This window comes from Crinia signifera, chromosome 4 (genome assembly GCF_055691185.1).
Source record: "Crinia signifera chromosome 4, ASM5569118v1, whole genome shotgun sequence".
Lineage (NCBI taxonomy): Eukaryota > Metazoa > Chordata > Amphibia > Anura > Myobatrachidae > Crinia > Crinia signifera.
The window spans coordinates 19,464,787-19,480,482 of NC_139220.1; the positions used below are offsets into that span (position 1 = coordinate 19,464,787).

The 15,696-nt window shown below is 46.0% G+C and overlaps 1 protein-coding gene across 11 annotated transcripts in view; it reads right to left on the bottom strand.

Annotated features, from left to right (window-relative positions):
- BICD1 (BICD cargo adaptor 1) overlaps positions 1–15,696 on the bottom strand; it is a 185,689-nt gene that overhangs the window by 104,397 nt on the left and 65,596 nt on the right. The window lies entirely within an intron of this gene.

A 15,696-nucleotide genomic window follows, 5' to 3' on the forward strand; every position in this document is an offset into this window, starting at 1 on the left:
GTCCTGGGCACGCGGCATCCGCCTGGAGAGGGCATCATGTTTACACAACGAAAGACAGGTTTGATGAATAGTTGGGTGTACATTCTGTTGAGCAGCTCAGGAGAAGGAAGTGACACATAAAAAGAGCATTGATGTACCGGCCCAATCTAAACAATGGCTGCGTGCCCAAACCACGTGCAGGCGTGAATTTGATCAAGCCTTGAAAAAGCTATTGCGAAGCGCGCGCCGGCTAGCAGTGACACTCCTATAATCGCACACTGACTAGGATGCATTTTGATCTGTATTCTTTATTTACAGGAACCCCATAGATGCTGTAGTGTGCATCACTTGACTTAGTGTGGTAGATACAATTGGCAATACCCGTTTGGACACTGACAATTAACCTCCAGGCGGGCACGCCGGAGTACATTACTCCTCTCTAGCGATACTGCTCAAAACCTAGGACTCTGTTAAAGAGCCCACCCAGCAACACTGCTTTTTGCTCAGGATTGTGTTAAAACACTCACAGTTTCCTGAATAAGGTATATTTACCATAAGCTGCCGCATCCACCCACAACCCTATTAACCAGTGGATAATTATTAACTAACCCATATGGATTACTTTGTATCAACCTGCGGCTATTACACTTAGCAGTCATTCTAGCCCTCCTGTTAAAAGTGATATGCTTATTCAGTGATATCTTTATTTAAGAAATAGCCACAGTCAGAGTGTGGATCAGATTACAGACACCCTGATTAAACTATCACAGCAAGCCAATCGCCACCCAATAGTACTTGTAAAAATGATGATTGACACATTAGTGGACATGATAAGGTGACTCCTTATTCAAATCCAGTGGAGTACACCAACTGCAACAAGCAGCTGCTGAACTGACACATTGATACCTCTTATGTGAGGTGCAAGTGTAGCCTCGAACATAATAAACACAGGCTAATTCGTACTTGACACAGCTGGCCCCATTATGTGCAACATGGATTTTGCAGACAGCAAACATTATTAGAAAAGTTATGCACAGGTTCCTGAGACACCCTAAAATTGTATAGGATGATCTTTCAAATATAAAGGAACGACATGTGCAAACTTTCTAGAGAGTCATTATTGGTCGACATTTAGGGTCGACATCCGTGTTGACTTTTGTCACTGATTGACACGAATTTGTGGATTGCTGGTGACTGACACAGAGATATCTGGCCCTGATAATAAAGGCAGCCAGCGACAGATCCATTGGGTGTGAAACCATTGTCAACCCGATCCAAAAAGAGTCTCTTACATGTCTAAGATCAGTGGCATCTCAGGCAGACACCCGGATAGTCACTGAGATATTACTTCTGGGCCAAAAAGAATTGTCTGTCGGCCTGTACCTACACAATGTGTTAATCACACAAACTACCACACTTTTGTCAGCTTTTTGCACCTACGCACAGGGGTATTCAGCCAATAAGACGCTAGCACATTGAATTATATATTTATTACTATAAAAAGTGGCGGCTAACAATACCTGTAAAATCTCACACTGATTTACAGTCAATATTCGTGTGGAGTCGGAGAGCCATCATTTTTTTAAACACATTTGCGTACATGTTTTGTCTGTGTGTTTTTATATTTGCTTTCTTAAAATTGTCAATAAAAGTTCATTTTTATTCGTTTGAGTCGTAATAGGTGCACCACACCAGGACATACTTTTTCTTCTCTGTCATTTGTGAATTGGATCACATAAGAAGCGACAACACGACTAGCCCGGAAGAAGAGCAAAAGAGCCTAGTTTGGAAAATGAATTGCAGGGAGATTATAGTTAGTAGAATTTTGCACAGCGTCCTATACAGTGGGCGTGTCATGCTCCACCCAAGGGGCGTGTCTCCCTCCATATATGGCAGCCATGTCCAAAGTCCGGCCCGGGGGCCAATTGTGGGCCGTGCTGTCACTTCAATTGTGGCCTGCAGCCTCCAGCCTGAAGCAGGCAGAACATCAGATGCGGGACGCACAGCACAGGACACTAAAGGTGAGGACCCGGCGAGCGCGGGTCCCCACCTTTAGTGCAGCAGTGAGGGGGTGCCGGCCACCACAGTTAGATGTGTTTGGCCTCTTTCGGGTGAGTATGCGTCCAACCCCTGCTGCTGCAATCGTATATCACTCTCCTCCGCAATCCCAGTGGCAGCTGTGTGCAGAGAGGGGGGGCAGCAAGGGGGAAGCTTAAGCCGTAACATGTAGAGCGGAGGAGGGCGGCAGCGGGAGCCCAAGAATCTGTCTCCTGTCCTTGCAGTGCCTGCTTTGTCTCTCCATCCTCTGGCCACTGGGGGCCCCTTGTGGGGGCAGGCAGGGAGACATACAGGCAATGGGGGCAGAGTGGGGGACATACAGTACAGGAGGGGCAGGCTGGGGGACATAGTGAATGGAGGCAGAGTGGGGGACATACTGTAAATGGCAGTCATACAGTGAAGGAGGAGCAGGCTGGGGGACATACAGTGAATGGGGGCAGATTGGGGGACATACAGTGAAGGAGGGACAGGCTTGGGGACATACAGTGAATGGAGGCAGTGATGGATATTCGGAGAAGGGGGGCAGGCAGAGTGGGTGCAGAGTGGGGGACATGCAGTGAATAAGGGCAGGCTGGGGGGGAATACAGAGAAGGGGGGGCAGGCTGGGGAATATCCAGTGAAGGGGCAGGCTGGGGGACATAGAGTGAATGGGGGAAGAGTGGGGGACCATTCTGATGTGATTAATGGTTCAAAGAATGTCAGTCTGAATGGTCGACCCCCACACATTTTCACCTCACCAAATCTGGCCCTCATCACAGAAAGTTTGGACACCTCTGATATATGGGGTTAAATACACTATATATACTGTGCTGCCAGCAATATTGTATGTCTGTGTTTGCAACTATTTGCTGTCATATTTATTTTCTTCTCTCTCAGCACAATCTACATGCTAATAAATGTGATGCCTATGCAATAAATTCCAAATGCAATATAACCTTGTGAAAATTCCCACTTTTATGGTCATCTCTTGGTAAAAAAACAGTTTTTAAAATGTTGTATTGTCCTTTTTGTGTGTTAAACTCAAGACTAGAGGGGTGATTCAGGTTGACTCGCAAACAGGCAAATTCGATCCGGGGACTGATGATGCATATCTGCGAATATACGCATGTACAGGGCCGCTGTGCGAATGCTGGGAGCATCCACATCCATCCATGCAAAAGTGTCCGTTCCCTCAGGGAAGGGAGGCGTAAGTTTGCTCGCCCAGCCGGCGGCGTCTAACCGACCGGTAAGCAGCAAATGTACGCTGTTTACCGAGACAACTTGAAACACCCCCTAGATGGGAACAAGTGGCTATATATTGTCCAATTCTATGTTTCTATAACTAATAAAACATTGGGGGTTATTCAGACCTGATCGCAAAGCATATTTTTTTAGCAAATGGAGAAAACCATGCTGCACTGGTTTTGGCCATTTTGCTAAAAAATGTGCCTCGTTATCAGGTCAACCCCCATTCTGACCCTCAGCTCACACCACAAAGCATTAGCAGACACTGAGATAAGAATCTCTGGAGATTTGATTTATTATGCAGGGCAGCAGGAGATAAGAACTTCAAAGGGGAGTCTCCCCCAGGGCTTGTGAGAGTGTGCCCCTACAGTGATTTGTTGGCTAACTGGACGATTACTGACAATCCTCCGATTTTCCCTGCTGCAGAAGATGCAGCTAAAGTTCTGTGGGACTCAGATATTCATGTGGTTGGGTATTGGGGAGGTTGGGTGTGTTCGGATGCTGAGGTATTTGGGCACTTGTGCTTGGTTGGGTATTTGGGAAATTTGGCGCATGGGCACGTTTGGGTGCTTGGACACGTTCCAACGCTCAGGTGTTCAGGTGCTTGGGTATTAGGGTGTTTGTGTGTGTTCGGACGTTCGGGTATTCGGGAGATGGGGTGCTCAGCCGTGTTCAGTCATGTGGGCTCATTCGGGTTCTCCAGCGCTCAGGTGTCAGGGGGTCTCGGTATTCAGGTATTCAGGTGCGTTTGGGCATGTTAGGGTACTCTGCTGTTTGGGCGCGCTCGGGTGTGCGGATATTCGGGCACTCAGGTAATAGGACACGCTACAGTGCTCGGATGTTGGGGTGCTCGGGCACATTTGGGCGCTCAAGTGTTTGGGTGTATTCGGGCTCCCAGGTGATTAGCGCGCAGGGGGGAGCAGTGGCAGAGCGCAAATCTATATTATAATCCCTCCTGCGTCTGCAGCTGTCTCTATTAAGGGGATACTCCACCCCTTAAGATACCAAAAGACAGTCAAGAATTTAGAGACAGCGCTGATCTAGGTCAATTTTAAAAATATATATTTTTTTTAATTCAATAAAAAGTACAAAATGCAATTATAATTAGATAATTGTACACAAATGACCGGCCGGTAATACACATATATAAAATATTATAACTTCACTGTAACTGTTGCTTTAAGAGGGGACGCGGATACCTTCACAGGTAAACGCGTCCCTTCGCGGGCTTCACAGGTGTCCGCGTCGCCACGGACACCTGTGAAGCCCGCAAGGGGACGCGTATAACTGTGAAGGTATCCGCGTCCCCTCGCGGGGCTCGCTACGCTCGCCACGCTTCGGGCTCGGTGGCTCGCTGCGCTCGCCACACTATTCTATTCTCACTCCACGCCCTAGTGGATAGTAGGGCATGAAAAGGTCGGAGGACGCGTACCGCCGCCCCTCGCGGGCTCGCTGCGCTCGCCACGCTTCGGGTTGGCGTCTATCGTGGGGCGACGACGGGGACATCTATAATGTGAAATGGGTCATATGGACCCATTTCACATTTTTTTACATTTTTACACCATTTCAATGTTAAAATTTTTTTTAACATTGAATCCTATGCAAAAATCGGGGGCATCGCGTCGCATCGCGTCTGGACCAATGTTAATGGTCCCGACCGACGCGATGCCCCCGATATTTTACCTTTCCCGACAAGATTTCAATGTTAAAATATTTTTTAACATTGAAGTCTATGGAAATATCGGGGGCATCGCGTCGGTCGCGTCGGGACCCATGTTAATGGTCCCGACCGACGCGATGCCCCCGATATTTTATCCTAGCCGGCAAAATGGACCTGATTTCAAAAGAAATCGGGTCCATCGTGGGTAATCGTGTCCCTTAAGTAAGGGACACGATTACTCACGATTGTGGCCGTGCTAGGAAACAAGTACCGAAAACTGCATCAGAGTGGGCAGTGTGGTCTGTGCAGCGTGACCTCTACCGTCACGCTACGCAGGCCGCACGCAGGGGTCAGGATTCGGGAACAGCCAGGCAGCGTCTGAGCGTGCATGCGCAGTGTAATCCCGAAATCCCGGGATTGGATACTCCAATCCAGGGATTGAAAACCCGGACTTCTTGAGGCCAAATCCCAGGATTCCGCCGATCCCGATCCCGGGATTGGCCACCCTATTGCCAGCCTCCCGATTCAGGGCCTTATTCTGATCGGAGCGGCCAAACGTGCGTACATTCACAATTACCGCACGCTAGCCGTACGCGGCCGTTAGGGTTAAGTCCACCCACAAATCAGCCGCTTGCGTACGGGCAGAAATAACGTAGAAGGGGAGTGGTGTACAAATGAGCGTACGGCAACGTACGCGGACGGGCCAGCCCTTGCACTCCGACAACAGGCGTACAACTGAGCGTACGGCGCCGTCTACGGCCGTCTTTCCTCCGTCTCCCCACCGCCTTCTTGCGGCGATCTGAGCGTACGCCAGTTTGCACGGACGGGTCCCTATTGTTTTCAATGGAAAACTCAGCTTATGTCACCGCTCGTGAGAGTGAGCGTACGTCCGTGCACGCTGGCATACCCTTCACATATATGGACCTGCAAATCTTGCCTCTCAACTACTAATCTGACAATTGATTAATTAATCTATTTGTTATTCAATTATTGTTTTCTATTAACTCAATTGTCTACCTTAATAAAGACCTAATAAAACTACATTTTAAACCACATTACATGTATATTTGTTATGTTCTAATGTGGCATTTTAATCACTATCTATGTGTCCCCATATTGCTGTTACTTTTAAATCAAGTTATGTTGGTGTTTCTGTATATGTACTAAATTATGTACGTAATTACTTTGTCCAAAATGTGTAACATGTATACCTACCCTGATGTTATGTGTGATGTTTTAATCGAACAACATTAAACATTCATGCATTTTCACTATGTGTTATTTTACTCAAAAGCACACACATTCACACATCAATCATTACCCCTCACCTCAAATTACAAGTATAACGTACAGTACACATCTGTATGTACCTACCCTTACAAGCCCTCTAACATATTTATTAGTAAAAACACAGGCAATTTATAACAGAATCGAAACTTTTATTTGTAACAAACATAATAAGGGGGGGGGGGGGGATAAAAATAAATTAAATGAGGGCCTCCAGTTGGCCAAAAAGAATAAATAAATAGAGGAGGGTCAGGAACATTTCCCTCATGATTCTTGCGACCTCCTCCTGGTGCTGTTCAGTGTCTGTAGTGAAGGGATAAAAAAAAAAAATAATATATAACATACACAAATGTTTGTTGTATTTGTACATAATAAAAAGTTCAGAGTTATGTGTGAAGGCCACATACATTTAGAAACTACATTGAAGATGGGTCTGCTGTAAACACAGTACTACAAAATAATATGTTAACACGTACATACTGTACATAGTAAATAACATTAATTCAATTACTCCTTCATCAATGAATGTATGCTGTATCCCAATTGGTACTTTGTTTTTGGGGGACTGTCCTCTAACCTCACAATTAGCCTGTGCTATTTAAGGGTTATGACATTGTTGTGGCTTAAGCACTCCTTACTATTTTAAATTTAGGACATTGCTGTACAAATTATAGGCCTACAGCTATGTTTGTAAAGCATGCATCCGCATGGCCTCACACACTATTACCAAAACAATCTCTACATTTAAGTTGCACCAGTGGCAGATTAAGCCTTTGGGGGGCCCGAAATTGTGTGGGTGAAAACTGCACCCTGGGTCTCCTCTTCTTCCTCCTCCTCTTCTTCCTCCTCCTCTTCTTCCTCCTCCTCCTCTTCCTCCTCCTCCTCTTCCTCCTCCTCTTTCTTCTCCTCCTCCTCCTCCTCCTCCTCGGCTGCCTGGTCCCGGGCTGCCTGCTCCCGGGCTTCAATGCGTGCCCTTGCCCGTGCTGAAATGTTCATGTTGATGGCATAGAAATCGAAGATTGGGTTTCATAAAAAAGGGGGAAAGAAAAATTCACATTAGTCATGCTCATAACCTTCAAAATTATCATTGCTGTGAAATTTCAGACATTTATCATGCAAACTATTTGATATCCTACACCCAAAAACTGATCAACTACTTAAACCCCCCCCTATACACCCCCATATACACCCCCTATACACCCCCATATACACCCATATACACCCATATACACCCCCTATACACCCCTATACACCCCCATATACACCCCATATACCCCCCATATACCCCCCTATACACCCATATACACCCCATATACACCCATATACCCCCCATATACACCCCATATACACCCATATACACCCCATATACACCCCATATACCCCCCATATACCCCCCATATACCCCCCCTATACACCCATATACACCCCATATACACCCATATACACCCCATATACACCCATATACACCCCATATACACCCCATATACACCCCATATACCCCCCATATACCCCCCCTATACACCCATATACACCCCCATACTCAGGAACATATTTATAAAAAGTACACAAAACATTGCTAAAAAACGCTGACATACTAGTAATCAAAACTTACATCGGGCAATATGGCGGCGAAGGCTGCTGAGTAAAACCGGCTGCCGCCGGCGCAGGTCGGACCAGCGCCGCTCAACCTGCCCCAGGCTTCTGCGGACGCCGGTTGTGGAAAATATCAGGCGGCGGGCAGCATTATACGCCCGCCGCTTGTCCGCATTAGAAACATATGGGCCCCTGGGCCCCAGGTGACGATCCATCACTTCCACCAGGGCCAAAAGCTCTGATGTCGAAAAGGGCCTAGCTCTTGTACAAGTCATATTGGCAATGGCGCAGTTATTAATTGCAGGTACATATATCACTTTTGGTGCTTGCTGATTGGTCGAAGAAATTGTTTGTTTGGTATTAACTTTATTAATCCCTCTTACATTAACAAACTGGATGCGAATAGAAACTTACGCGGACCGTTCCGATATACACACACCACAACCAACAGCATGCATTCAATGAAGAGAGAAGTACTGTATTTACAGTGTGCGGAAAATAATACACGCACCCCGTCTACTCCTAACTACGCTGCTTAAAAGGGGCTCAATACACCGATTGCCATGAAGAGAAGTACTGTATATATAGTATGCGGAAATTAATACACGCAACCGTCTACTTATAACTACGCTGCTTAAAGGGGGCACGATACACCGATATGCATGGGGAGGAGTACTGTATATACAGTAGGCGGAAAATAATACACGCAACCCTCTACTTATAACTACGCTGCCTAAAGGGCCACAATGCAACATGTTGCTGTATGACAATTTCATACACATTACATATGCAAGGCAAGCATGATAACGTGATGTTTTGAAATGTGACTCACAAAGCATACACGAACTCCAACAGATACCAGCTGACAACACTCATCATTGGAATGACAGGTGCACACATTTCACGATGTAGCCCACAATGCTCCACAACCTGTGTATATACATATACGGGTGATTGAACAGGTGCATTGAGACCTGCGTAATTTAAGCGGCAATTATCGGCGGAAAATATCGGCGTAAATTTGCATCTACCTTGCGGGGAAAAATATACGCCCCCTTGTTCGTGGCGGGAGATTAACATATAAATATTCAGTCAGATGCAGCCCACAATTGCTGCAAACATGTCTGACTCTGACGATTCAGCAGCAGAGGACGCTCTGCAGAGAGCACAAGCAGAATCCATGCTTCAAGCATTACAGAAGAGGGAAGAGGAGCGGAGAAGGAGGGCCCAAGAGAGGAGTCGCCTGCAAGATCAAGCGGGCCCCTCAGTAACAGGCCCTGGTGAACCTCCACCAGCTCCACAAGGGCCAAGCAACCAGCCAGAACAAGAGGTTGCATCTCTCCAAACAGGTGTGACCCAGCAGGTGCATGGTGAGAGAGCTGGGGCCACCAGAAAACGTGCTGCAACATCTAGGGTGATGACTGAGCAGGATACCACCACCAGAAGGAGAAACCCTGCATTTGTAGAGGCCGAAATGCGAATTCTCGTGCCCAGGGCACGCGAATGGATTGAATTGGCAACCAGGAAGCCAGGTGCCAGTGCAAGGAGAAACCTTTGGGACAAGATCACAGAGGAAGTGAACCAGGTGGCACCAGTGGTCAGAACTTGGGACGCGGTGAAGAAAAGGTTAGTGTGTTTGTCAGGGCAATTTGTTCAGCAGTCTCCAGCAGGAACTGAGGCCCTTATTCTAGTTCACTCTTTCTGGCCAAATATTTCTTAGATGGACAAAACCATGTGCACTGCAGGTGAGGCAGGTGTTACTTGTGCAGAGATAATCAGATTTGGGTGGGGTTTTACACCTGCCTCACCTGCAGTGCACATGGTTTTGTCCATCAAAGAAATATTTGGCCACACATGGCACAAAAGATCACCCACACTAGGAAATGTCACGTAGCTAGGGGTACCACCTAGTCCCTTTAATTCCGGACACATATTAATTACACAGGTTCTGTGGCTGGCTGACTTCAAGACTCCACTTCACCTAATTTTAAACTGCCACAGAACCTGTGTAAGTAACATGTGTCCGGAATTAAAGGGACTAGGTGGTAACCCTACACGTAGCACAGTGGTGCACATATCTCATGGTGATATTTGTATTTTTAAACTTGTAGGTGGACTGACTTCAAAAGTGCCCTGAAGAGGAAGATGACTGACCGGTACAACCACAGCATGTCCACCGGGAGCGGTCCTATGCCTGACCATTTGGAGTTTACCCCCCTGGAGCTGGACTCCTGTGACGTGATCGATGTGGGGGAGATCAGGGGGATCTCCAATATGGACAGTGAGCTCCCGGTGGAGGTCTTTGCTGCTGCTTTTGATGGTAAGTCACAGTAATGCATTGTATTTAGAAAGATATTTTTTATTGCGTATGTGATGGTGACATTGTTTTCAATTCTTATCCTAGCAGAAGCAGAAAGTCAGGATGTACCGGCAGCATCGGCCTCTGCAGAGCCACAGGTGGAGCAGGTGGTCCAGCCTCCAGCAAGACGTCGCCCCCAGCCCCAGCCACAGGAGACATTGAGTGAGAGCCTGTTGGTGACGCTGGACAGGATCGAGCAGCAAGGGGTGGATGCTGCGATCCGTCAGCAGCAGGTGGCGGATTTTGTGGCGGAGTGGAAGGCCACAAACCAGCTGCAGGTTGAGGCGTTGAACCGCATTAATGAAACTCTGGCGGCTGGCATGCTAAGCATTGGCCAACACCTCAGCCGCCAGAATGAACTTATTGCGGAGCAGCTGTCCACCGCCAGGTCCCTAAGGGACAATCCCCCATCTGCTGCCCCACCCCAAGCTGCTCCCCAACCTTCCACCTCGGCTGACCCTCCTGTGTCGACTAGGGGAAGACGCCGAAAGCCAGCTGACCCAAAGGCCCCTGTCCCCAAGGCCCCATCTAAAAGGGGCAAAAAAGGGCCCAAATGAGACCTGGTTCACTTCCTCTGTGGTTGGAGGCCAAAGGTTTAAATTGCACTGGACATCCGCTTCCTGAGTTGCCCATCGATCCATTTGCGTGCCATGGGCATGAAAGTTCGTATTTTGACCTCTACAAATGCAGGATATTTTTTTTTGGTGGTGTGTATCTTGCTTAGTATTCACCCTGGTTGTTGCAGTACGTATTCTGGTGTCCCCATTTCTTTCACCATTGCATTTGCAGGGTAACACATGTTTGGAGATATGCAACCTCTTGTTCTGGCTGTTTTATTATTTGTGTGTCTATTTTATTTGTTTTTTTGATTTCTCACATTAAAGTGTCAAGCTGTGATGCTGAACAGCAAATAAATTTATTTTACAAATTAAATCTAAATTGTGGTATGTGTCATTTCTTGTGTGAAACAAATACTAGATTTATGTGTACTTACTGACCAGGGTATTTTTGAACATTTGTTGAAGTGTGGTGGAAGTTTCCCATGTGTAACCCTCTCCATGGCCATTCCCATGTTCCTATCCAACTTTTCCCTGCTAATTAGTTTGTGTCAGCACATGTGCAGAGCAACTTAATAGGTGAGAAAGCAGTTTGTGTGCAGGTGAGGTAGCTCCTACAGTAGTAGGTAAAAGCAGGTCCAGAACAATGCTTTCCTCATGGAGTGGGTGAGGCAGACAAACAAGGGTGAAAAGGTACATTTGTGTAGGAATTCATATGTGTCCTCCCTAAAAAAAGATGTGTGAATGGGCCAAACATGATAAATTAGCTTGTGAACAAACATGCATAACTTTTAAAATATATATGATTTGACAGTGTCATAAGCAGATGTAGGAATCCTTTGTTAGAGAGATGAGAGTGCAATAATGTGATTGGTGGCATCTTACATCCAGAGTGTAGTGAAATCCAAATCATAGCAGATGAGATAGTGGTACAGGTCATAATTTTGGGTACTATACAAAGATTGTGTGGAAAATAGTGGTCATGGGCTTCAAACATTGCTGAAACATCCTTTGTAGGTGTTAGATGTGGTTTATGTTATTGTATCCTAAATACAAAACCTATGTTAGTATTAGAGTGAACACGTTGACACATGTCGACTTGTGTAGATTGAGTGTGCTACTGCGTAAAGTCTATGAAAGCAGGTAGTGAATGTGTCTGTTTATCAAATACCTACCTTAGCGTATAAAAAGATTCTTACCTTAAATTAAACAAACCTTTAAATGTGGAGAAGTATAGAAACATAAGCTTCCAATGTGTTTGCGTGCTGCATGTGTGGCTTGCAGGCAGTGAAATCATGGTTTGGAGTTAATAGACTGCAGCATTGCTTATTACATTCAGGTGTATGTGTTTGAGTACTAATCAGCGTTAATTAGCCAACTCAGGCGCACGCTGGCAAGCGGTATCTGTAGGAGTGGTTTTAGCTGGCGGTTGGCGGCCGCCTGTTTGGTGTCCGAAACGAACGGTGCCTTAGTCGATCGTGCGGTAGTAGCACCGCTCATTTCTGGTGCACACCCCCGTGTACGCCCATATTTACGCCCATTTTCCCTCATTATTTCGGCCACTCCCATCAACACGCCCCTATGCCGCCCCATTACCCGTACGCTCGCGTACAGGTTTTTTCGCACGTTGAGACACCGGCCGTAAGCGTTGTGGAGTGCTCGCGCCAGCGCATTAGCGTATTTGCACATGCGCAGATCGTGAAAAACCCCGGGACGTACGCGTACGGCCTGGACGCTCCAAGCAGAATAAGGCCCTCAGTCCTTAGTGTAAGGTAGTGGTGTCCCGGCTGCTGATTCCCTGCATGTGCAATGCAGCCTTTCAGGGTTCCTCTACACACTTGTAAGCGGGATGGCAGCAAGATCAGCGTCTGTGTGGCTGTATATCGGCACCGACACCTGTGTAGCTCCTTAACGTGTTTCCCCAGCTTTGGCTCAGCGGCTTCCTTAGAAGGACGTGTATTTAGTGTGTTATCATGTCCTTTACTTAAATAGCGCGCCCCGCTGGGTATGCGCATGCATTTGTTTGTTGTTATTTGGAACGCACACGTTTGCGTCCTAGTGTGTCTTCCAAGCCACAATTTCATTTTAAAGGCTCCAACTGGTGTATTTGATCACATGGGTCTCCGTGCACACATACATTATGTCAGTTTACTTCACAAATCAATTTTTAGTCTTTTGACCAATATATCCATATTTAAAGCACCATACTGAGACTTTTCTCTCCTGTCAATAGTCGGCCATACTATATTTCGCAAAGCGAGACAATAATTGCTTCTAAAAGTACATATACACACAATACACATCAATAAAATAAATACATAAAATTCCATTAAATTAAATGTCGCCATTATATTTTTATACATATATTATATATTATCAACCTATTACATCAAGTTTATTTTACGCTACTTAAAAGTATATGTACCGCAATTTTATTACAGAATTTAGACACTATGGAAATTTACTAAAGGAAATTTGTAAAAAAATAGGTGTATTTGTATCCAGAAATACACTTATTTTTGACATTTACTATCCCGAAAATACGACAATTCGTATTCGTATTGATGTGCCGTATTTTCGGGATAGTAAATAGATTTTAGATACAAATACATCATTTTTTACAAATTTCCTTAGTAAATTTCCCCCTATGTATATATATATATAAATATATATATATTTTTTTTTTATATTAATTATATTAATTTTATTGATACAACACTAATCTCTTGCAGAGTCAGAAAATATATATTTTTCATGATTACTATTTTTTCCGGACAATATTATTTTTATGCAAAATTCAAGAGTATGTTTTTTAGGTACTCTTTACCTAGAAGGGCGCCCGTCGCGGGCATCGCGGGTACATTTATGTCTGGCCGCGACGCGACCGACGCGATGCCCGCGATTTCCCATTGAAACCCATGTTAAATATGGAAATCGTGTCGGTCGCGTCGCGGCCGGCCATAAATGTACCCGCGATGCCCGCGACGCGATGCTCCCGATTTCCCATAGGAATCAATGTTAAAAGGCGCGATAGACCCGATTTTACTGTTAAATGGCTCAATGGACCCGATTTGGCCATAGAAATCAATGTTAAATGGGCCACAGAGCCCATTAACCCTTAAATGTCCCCCCCAATTTTTAACGCCACCCCACGATCCACGCGAACCCGAAGCGTGGCGAGCGCAGCGAGCCCGCGAGGGGCGGCGGTACGCGTCCTCCGACCTTTTCATGCCCTACTATCCACTAGGGCGTGGAGTGAGAATATAATAGTGGGGCGAGCGCAGCGAGCCACCGAGCCCGAAGCGTGGCGAGCGCAGCGAGCCCCGCGAGGGGACGCGGATACCTTCACAGGTAGACGCGTCCCCTCGCGGGCTTCACAGGTGTCGGCGTCGCCACGGACACCTGTGAAGCCCGCGAGGGGACGCGTATAACTGTGAAGGTATCCGCGTCCCCTCGCGGGGCTCGCTGCGCTCGCCACGCTTCGGGCTCGGTGGCTCGCTGCGCTCGCCACACTATTATATTCTCACTCCACGCCCTAGTGGATAGTAGGGCATGAAAAGGTCGGAGGACGCGTACCGCCGCCCCTCGCGGGCTCGCTGCGCTCGCCACGCTTCGGGTTCGCGTGGATCGTGGGGTGGCGTTAAAAATTGGGGGGGACATTTAAGGGTTAATTGTGCTTATTTGGGCTCTGTGGCCCATTTAACATTGATTCCTAGGGCCAAATCGGGTCCATTGAGGCATTTAACAGTCAAATCGCGGTCAATCAGCCTTTTTAACATTGTTCCCTATGGGAAAATCGCGGTCATCGCGGTCATCGCGGGCATCGCGGCCATCCCGATTTACCCGCGATGCCCGCGATGCCCGCGATGACCGCGATTTTTACCCCCGATGACCGCGATTTCAATCGCTGGCGCCCTTCTAGGTAAAGAGTACCATTTTTTATATATAATTTTTATTTAAATAACACCATATAATAGACACAGTGCGTATTATCAATAAAATAAACAAGCCAATTTTTAAACCAAAATAAATATACAAAAGGGAGGGTGGGGATGGGTTATGGTTAGGTTTATAAGGATGGAGAAACCCAACAGCTGGCTTCTTTGAGAGAGTTTTTTGGGGGGTATATAAACATAGGGAGAGAAGAAAACGGGAGGGGGGGAGCAGATAGAGACTACCAAATATCTAGATGTTGCTCTCATTCGTTATATAGTTTGGAGGTCTTCGTACACATCTACCTATCCAATCTGATCTATCGTTAAATGAAGGAACAAATATCATATTATATAATTCCACATCAATATTGTCATATATTGTTTAGTTCTACACAGTCATTAAGACCTTTGGGTGTTAGGGTAGCCAATCGGAAAATCCAATAAGCTTCCCTCCGACACAGGTTTCCAAACCTGTCCCCACCTCTTATAGTTTTCTTAATTTGTTCAGTTGCTTTTATTTGACCTACGCTATTATTTTGACAGGATAAAATGTGTTTAGATAACGGGTGTGTACTAATCCCCCCCCCCCCCCCCCAAAATATTTTGTCTATGTTCTAAATATCTAACATGCAGGCTTCTAGTAGTACTGCCGACATATTGTAGTCCGCATGCGCAGTCTATTACATAGACTACGAATGCGGATCTGCAATTTAGATGGCCTTTTATTTTAAACTTTTCTTTAGTTTCATGGGAGCTAAATTCCACAGTTCTTTTTGTTGCTGTCTGTCTTAAGGGGTGGAGTATCTCCTTAATAGAGAGAGCTGCAGACTCAGGAGGGATTATAATATAGATTTGCACTCTGTCATTCTCTTTTTTCTTTAGTTGCATTCAATATACTCCAGCCAGAGCAGCATATATATATATATATATATATATATATATATATAACTCCAATCCCTTAGCAGGTAAGAACGGCACTCTCAAGACGTGTAACTGATATGCAACAAAGATTTTATCAGGGTGGGAGAACGTTTCGGGGTATGA